The sequence below is a fragment of the Neofelis nebulosa genome, chromosome 7 (assembly GCF_028018385.1).
Source record: "Neofelis nebulosa isolate mNeoNeb1 chromosome 7, mNeoNeb1.pri, whole genome shotgun sequence".
Classification (NCBI taxonomy): domain Eukaryota; kingdom Metazoa; phylum Chordata; class Mammalia; order Carnivora; family Felidae; genus Neofelis; species Neofelis nebulosa.
This window is the reverse complement of record NC_080788.1, coordinates 88,985,721-88,993,960: the sequence shown is the minus strand read 5'-3', so window position 1 is coordinate 88,993,960 and position 8,240 is coordinate 88,985,721. Positions and strand designations below refer to the sequence as shown.

Genomic DNA, 8,240 nt, shown 5'->3' with positions numbered 1-8,240 from the left:
CCTTTATGCATCTGCAGTAATGAGGGATTCTTGAACGTTTTTTGAATTAACGAGCATGTTACTGTTACTACCATTTATTGAGCTCCAGATTCTTTTTTGTTTTAATTTTTTAAAACGTTTATTTATTTTGAGAGAGAGAGAGAGAGAAAGAGAGAGGGAGACACAGAATCCGACCCGGCTGGATCTCAGGAACCCCAAGATCGTGACCTGAAGTCCGATGCTCAACCGGCTGAGCCAGCCAGGCGCCCCCAGATTCTTTCTTTTTTTTTTTTTTTAATTGTCTTCAAGAAACTTTTTTCTTTCTTTCTTTCTTTCTTTCTTTCTTTCTTTCTTTCTTTCTTTCTTTCTTTCTTTCCTTCTTTCCTTCTTTCTCAGCTCTAGATTCTTAAACTTCTGGTAGTCACGTCAACTATATTTACTCATGTAATTTTTACAGCAATCTTTTGAAGTAAGTGATATTATCCAGGTTTTGTAGGGGAGGAAATCAATGTAAAGAGGGATTAAATACTACAACTGTGACTTTCTCCCAAAGAGAAAGAGCCATTTCCAACCCAGATTTATCTGATACCAAATGAATGAAAAATTAATTTTCCAGAGAAATTTCTTGTGCTTGGTTACTTGAAAGATCACTTTATATTTGTCTGAAATGAATGTTAGTCCTTGAGTAGCCATCACTTTCTTTTTTTTTCTAGAAAGATCCCTTTGCTTAAATAAAAATAGTGAAAGGATAAAGCTAATGCCAATACTCAAAAGTTACCATGATTAATCTTAGAGCCAATCTTGTGAGGTAGGTGCTGTTATATCTCCATTTTATAGGTGAGGAAACAAGTCAGAAATGGATTAAGTAACTTGTGCTGGGTAACAAATTCCAAGAAACAATGAAAGTATTATATTTCATTCTTTCTAAACAAGCTCTGAGTGAATACAATTGACTTTTATTTTCTAAGATTTATGTTTATTTTTAAGTTTTTTTTTAAAAAGACTGCTGTTAGCTTGCAAGCAATTGATTTCTTCTTTTTTTTAATGTTTATTTATGTTGAGAGAAAGAGTGCTTGCACATGCATGGGAGGGGGAGAGAGAGAGAGAGAGAAAATCCCAAGCAGATTCTGTGCTGTCAGTTCAGAGCCTGACGCAGGGGCTTGATCTCACAAACCATGAGATTGTGACCTGAGCCAAAATCAAGAGTCGGACACTCGACTAATGGAGCCACCCAGGTGCTCAAGGCAACTGGTTTTAAAACCAGAACACAGCTTTTTCGTTTGAAGATAAAGTCAAGACACACTCCTTAGGTTAAGTGCTGAAGAATTTGTACTTCTGAATGGTAACTAAATAATTGGGAGACTTGGAAACACATTGCTTGGCTGAAGTCAAACTAGAATGTTATTTGGTTAAAAATGTTACTGATTTTAGGGGCGCCTGGATGGCTCAGTCGGTTGGGCGTCCGACTTAGGCTCAGGTCATGATCTCACAGTTTGTGAGTTCGAGCCCCACGTCCAGCTCTGTGCTGACAGTTCAGAGCCTGGAGGCTGCTTTGGATTCTGTGTCTCCTCCTGTCTCTGCCCCTGCCATGCTCATGCTCCGTCTCTCTCTCTGTCTCTCAATAATAAATAAACATTAAAAAAAAAAAAGTTTAAAAAAAAATGTTACTGATTTTGTAGTAACTTTGTGTGGTGACAGATGGTAACTACATTTATGGTGCTTAGCATTTCAAAACAACAACAATTTTTTTTTTACTGATTTTGTAAGAGACAAACTTAGAGGAAAATGTGGAGACTTCTGTCCCTAAGTGTTTTGGTAATAATCAAGAAAAAAATTAGAAACAGTAAGTAATGACTTCATTTCTGGATTTTCTCACAAATTTTTTTTTTTTTTGAAACTAACTTGTTAGAAATTTCCACTCATTTTTTGGAGAAAAGAACAGGAGATTACCTAGAAAACTAACTACCAGTGGAACAATGCTTAACACTGGACTCACTGTATGGAACCTCACTGGAACCACGCGTGGAGGAGGAGAATAGCAGAATGGAACAAAGGTTGTCCTGGGAAATAATTATTTTCCAAAGAAGAGGTGAGTAATTAAGTACGTGAATGAATTGAAATAGTTCTAAATTTTTGTTTTATTTTTGAATTATTTATTTATTTATTTATTTATTTATTTATTTATTTTGAGAGAGAGAGAGAGAGAGAGAAGGAGATAGTGAGCAGGGCATGGGCAGAGAGAGAGGGAGAGAGAATCCCAAGCAGGCTCCACACTGTCAGCACGAAGCCTGATGCAGGGCTCGACCTCACAAATCGTGAGATTATGATCTGAGCGGAAATCAAAAGTCAGACGTTTAACCGACTGAGCCCCCAAGGGGCCCGTAAAAATTTAAATACATAGGAATGAGTTCATTCAGGAAAGAGGAAAGTAAATTAAAAATTTATAAGAGTTGCTGGGCCTAATAATTAAACTGACATTGGAGTGATTAACAGGAGAAAAGCATTCACATTTTGTTCAGTATTTCTTACATGTACGTGGGGTGCTTCACAAGAAAAATCAAGACCTAAACGAGTCAGGACTGAAAGCTTATATAGTAGGTTGCACAAAGAGCAGTACATTTTGAAAAATGTAACAAGACAAAGGGGTCTGGGCTGGCACAGTTAATTGCGGGAAAGTAGGAAGATGAGTTTAGTTTAACAAGGTTTGTTTGTACACGTTTATCTCGGGTTCAAGTCCCTCTGTCTCTGGTGATAGTCCTGCTGGTATAGGAAGGTTACCTTTCACATGAGAGTTTTATTTCCTGCTTTCAGGAAGAAAAAGGAAAAGGAAGGTCAGAAGGTCCTTCTTGCATATGCTTTTTTAAAAAGTGCCTTTAAGTGCCAAAGTGGCATATTTGGGGGTGGCATGCTCTGAACCCCTATTCTACTTAGAAGAGGGACATCCTATGAAATTGGTTTGCGGTGCATATTTGGCTTTCTTTGGTTGGTTGATCCTAAATTGGAATCAGGGGAAAATATTAGAAAAGCTGTCAACTTTTAATCAAGTTCTGGGACAATTATTATGAGGTTTTTGTTTGGCTTCCTGGATTGTTGCTAGAGATAGCCATATGACATCCTACAAGTCTGACTTCTAGGCTGCTTTCCCTGGCGGGTTACCATAGAATAATAGGTTGGTTTCCTGGGATGCTTGCTGCAGATTGTAGGTCAGAGTCCTCTATTTTTATATATATATGTGGTCTGGCCGTTGTCCATTTGTATATTCAATCTCAGCAGGTAGAGGAGTTTTTTCAATACCTTATTACTAGAAGAAGTAGGTCATGTTGGAAAAATTGGAAGGAGGTCAGTATGGCTGATGCATAGAAAGTAGGGAGTGAATGGACCTGGACAGGGTTGTGAGAAATGTAGCTGTTTATAGTTATGCACGGGGCACCTTCTTGCTGTGTGCTGGGGGCTATCAATGCCCTCCAACCAAAGACTACTGGAACACTCCTGTAGTCACATGATTATGTGACTAGGGTATGTCTCAGTAAAAGGATGCTAATACTAACTTATTTGTCGTAGGATTGGGGACTTGGTGATTTGGGGATGGTGGAGGAATTGAGGATAGTTTTGAGTCTGACTGCTGCTTAAAAACCTACGGGTGAATTTTCGCGTCTGACCGTAAGCATTTAAAAAGGCTTTACCTGGTAGGCTTCACAGGGCAAAACTGCCCTCCTGCACCAGCTTGGTGCACAGCCAGTGCACTGCAGTCTCTGAAGGGAGTTGCAGTCAAAGACTCAGCCCCACCTGGCTGGCCTTGCTGTTGTGCATAGTTGAATTCCTAGCCAGGTGTTCCCATTTGGAGGTCTCCTTATCAGGAAACTTACCCACTCTGTCACTATGCAGTACGTTTCCATTCCTGTCACCCTCTCCCCTTCCCCCCTCCCCAGACAATGGCCCTGGTTCCATAAATCTGCAGAAAGCTTTTGCTAGGGACTCCCTCAATAGTGAGATAATCTCCAGGTTTGCATTGATCCACCTGACCCTCAACCAGTGGGAGAGTTGGTTCCAGGGGGTAATGGGACAGACTCTTTCGCTTATACAGTCATAGTAAGTAATTAGAGGCTTCACTGTTATTTCCATTTTGGCTCATTTTTGTTTTAATTGCCTACTCTGACATCTGGCAGCTCAATTCTCTCTCCAGCTCATCTGAGCACTTGACAAATTCTGTGATTAGGTATCTTAATAATTTCTTATATAGAAGGCAGGATGAAGAAGGGAAGCTAATGCTATAATTGGTAAAGAAATAGCAGTCACTCAAAATAGCCAGTTAGGGAGGTATTTGGTCATTTTGTGGTTTGGACAATCTTCCTGATTTGTCTGAGTTCAGACACGTTTACAGAGTTGTCTTGTTTTTGTCTTGATCCTTCAGGGACACTAAGTGACCTTGTCTGATGCTGGTGTGCTGTGAATTGTTTTATATTTAACAGGAGAACAATATGGTCTTGCTGTGGGTGCCAGGACAGCTCCTAAAAACAACTAGGCCCAGTTGATAAAGCCAGGCCAGTTTCAGGCTCTTAGAAGCTGCTTTTCTGGGCGCCTGGGTGGCTCAGTCGGTTAAGCATCAGACTTTGGCTCAGGTCATGATCTCTTAGTTTGTGGGTTCAAGCCCTGCATTGGGCACGGTGCTGACAACTCAGAGCCTGGAGTCTGCTTCAGATTCTGTGTCTCCCGCTCTCTCTGCCTCTCCTCCACTCATGGTCTGTCTCTGTCTCTCTCAAAAATACATAAACATTTTTTAAAAATTAAAAAAAGTTCCTTTTCTTTCTCTGGACTAAATGTTCTCTATAGATTATCTCACTTAATCCTTACAATATGTTGTTATCCTAAGTGGCAGGTTACTGTATTTATCTTCGCTTTCAGATGAAGACACTATGGAAACTCTGGAAACTCAGGAAAAGTTATGTGACATGCCTAGGTCACCCAACTAGGAAGTGGATGCAGTTGAGATTCTGTTCTGCGTGGTCAGACTTAAGGAGCCATTGCTCTAAATCCCTATTTTTCACAAGATACAGCTCAATAAAAGTTAGTAGCTAAATAGAGACTTAATGACCAGAGCAGAGAGAGGCATAAGCCGAGAGAGGCAATGAAAAGATAAATATAAGGAGTGTGTCTTAATATACATCCTCTGGACACGAACAGTCTCTTTATCTCTCTGTCTCTAGGTCTCCATCTCTCATTCTCTTTGAGACTGCTGTCCTTCACCTTTGGGGTACAGATCCACAAAGAAGACTACAAAGCTAACTTGATGTCAGAAAATCAAGTCAAGGACTAGTTTAATTATAGAACCTGAAACAAAACCAAAACTTTACTCCTCTTTTAAAGTAAAAATACAGGGGTGCCTGGATGGCTCAGTCGGTTAAGTATCCAACTTTGGCTCAGGTCATGATCTCACGGTTAATGGGTTCAAGCCCCACATCAGGCTCTGTGCTGATAGCTCAGAGCCTGGAGCCTGTTTCAGATTCTGTCTCTTTCTCTCTCTCTCTCTCTCTCTGCCCCTCCCCTGCTCACGCTCTGTGTCTCTCTCTCTCAAAAATAAACATTAAAAAAATATTTTTAAGTAAAAATACAAACCCAGCCTCTTCCTTTTGAAGTAGAAGTTCCCTTTTTTGCTACATGAGTTTTAATAATTTTTATGTTCTTTACAAATCAAAATATAAATATTAGGTAAAAAGAAGGGGCACCTGGCTGGTTCAGTTGGTAGAGCATGTGACTCTTGATCTCAGGGCTGTGAGTTTGAGCTCTGTGTTGAGCATGGAGTCTTCTTAAAAAAAATAGAATAAAATAAAACAAAACAAAAAACAAAATAAAACAAAATAAAATAAAATAGGGGCACCTGAGTGGCTCAGTGGTTGAGCATCTGACTTCGGTTCAGGTCATGATCTCACAGTTTGTGAGTTTAAGCCCTGCATCAGGCTCTCTGCTGTCAGTGCAGAGCCTGCTTAGGATTCTCCGTCTCCCTTTCTCTCTGCCCCTCCTCTGCTGACGTTCTCTCTCTCAAAGATAAATAAGACATTAAAAATAAAATAAAATAAAATAAAATAAAAACCCTGTGTATTTAAAAAGATATCCATTATTTGTTTCTTTGTGTCACTGTAAATGGTGTAAGAGTAGATAAAAGTAATAAAGAAGATGTGATTTATATATACGATAGAATACTACTTGGCAATGGGAAAGAATGAAATCTGGCCATTTGCAGCAATGTGGGTGGAACTAGAGGGTATTGTGCTAAGTGAAATAAGTCAGTCAGAGAAAGACAGATACCATATGTTTTCATTCATATGTGGATCTTGAGAAACTTAACAGAAGATCATGGGGGAAGGGAAGGGAGAAAAAAAGTTACAGAGAGGGAGGGAGGCAAACCACAAGAGACTCTTGAATACAGAGAACAAACTGAGGGTTGATGCCAGGTGGGGGAGAGGGGAAAGTGGGTGATGGACATTGAGGAGGGGACTTGTTGGAATGAGCACTGGATGTTGTATAGAAACCAATTTGACAATAAATTATATTAAAAAAAAAAAGTAGAGCACGCCTGGGTGGCTCAGTTAGTTGAGCGTCTGACTTCGGCTCGGGACATGATCTCAGTTCGTGGGTTCGAGCCCCACATCAGGCTTTGTGCTGACTGCTTGCTCAGAGCCTGGAGCCTGCTTCAGATTCTGTCTCCTTCTCTCTCTGCCCCTCCCCCACTCATGCTTTGTCTCACTCTGTTTCTGAAAAATAAATAAATGTAAAAAAAAAAAAGTAGATGAAAGTATTTCCTTTGTTTTGCTTGATTAAATAAAACTCTTAGTAATCATTCTGGAGTTGGTCAAAGTGGCAGAATGAAGTGATGTTGGAGTATAATGCTGGTAGGTCATTCTGTGGAAGAGAAGCACTTGCTGTTTGAACAAGAGCTGGAAAGTTTAAAGGCAAGTCTTGTCAGCCTTTCAAGGTGAAAAGACAGCCATAAAATGAAAACAGTGTTGTAGGTTTTAAATGAGCCTCAGCACCTTGACCTTGGATGTGCAATTTAACCTCTCTTATCTTTACATTCATTGTCATGTACAGGGATTAGACCAAATGATCATTAAGGTCTGTTTGAATTTAGAATTCCGTAACTCTCCTGTGTAATTTATTAATTAGCCTTATTTAGTATTACTATATCTAATGTGATTGTAGTAATTGTGTGTGCATACTAGAGCACCAGACCCATAATATCCTATATATGGACTGGACACCCTATTGATGCTGAAAATTCAAAGTTAGAACAATCTGATTATTGTTTTTCTAGTGAGTACTACAAAAAGAGTTGGCCAGTGCCATGTAATGTCACCATCTGAACAAATGGAAGAGAATCCATGTTAAAAAAAAAACGCAAAGTGCTTCATTTGTACTAGGAAATGGATTAAACCAAAAAGAAAAGTACAGGTGAAAGCGCCATCTGGTGGTAACCATGTAAAATTTCAAGAAATTTACGATATACTTCACTTGACTATCTTTGAAGTTCTGGCTAGAATCTTCAGTTTAGAAACATCTGTGGGGTCAGAAGAAGGAAAATACTGGTTGTTACACATTAACTAGTATTTAAGGTAATTAATGACTGAAAACAAAGTCATAGGGTGTTTAGAATACTTGATCCCAGATAGTCCCTGGAAAAAAAGTTCCAAGATCAAATATCTTTGGGAAATGTATTTAAATCCTTCTCTTAAAGGTTCACAATAAATGTTAGCATATTAAAATCCCTGACAAGTCAAAAGACCAAGTTTTTCATAATTTAACTGGTGTTTCCCAACTTTATTTGGCTATAGAACCTCTCTCTCTATTTATTTTTATTTTTATTTTTTAATTTTAGAGAAAGATAAAGAGCACACATGGGGGAGCATTTGGGGGTGAGGGAGGGGGAGGGGGCAAAGAGAGAGAGAGAGAATCCCATGTAGGCTCCATGCTCATCTCAGAGCCGCATGTGGGGCTTGATCCCAAGACCCTGGTATCATGACCTAAGCTGAAATTGAGAGTCAGATACTCAATTGACTGAGCCACCCAGCCACCCCTCCCTGTCTCTTTGTAATATTCTCTGGCATTTTGAAAAATGCCAGTTTGAGGAAGTAATGATCTTAGAGTATTGGCTTTTAACAAAGACTTTTGTTTATTGCAGTATTATTTGCAATGACCTAAATGTCCATTGATAGATGAATGAATAAAGAAGTGTATATATAAGTGTGTGTGTGTGTGTGTGTGTGTGT

The 8,240-nt window shown here is 39.3% G+C and overlaps 1 long non-coding RNA gene across 1 annotated transcript; it reads left to right on the top strand.

The window, feature by feature from the left end:
* The first annotated feature begins 195 nt into the window (after window positions 1-195).
* LOC131517128 (uncharacterized) lies at window positions 196-8,233 on the top strand. Its single transcript, XR_009264412.1, has 3 exons — window positions 196-787; window positions 1,889-2,068; window positions 8,153-8,233. It is a non-coding gene; the product is annotated as an uncharacterized LOC131517128 (long non-coding RNA).
* The last annotated feature ends 7 nt before the right edge of the window (window positions 8,234-8,240 follow it).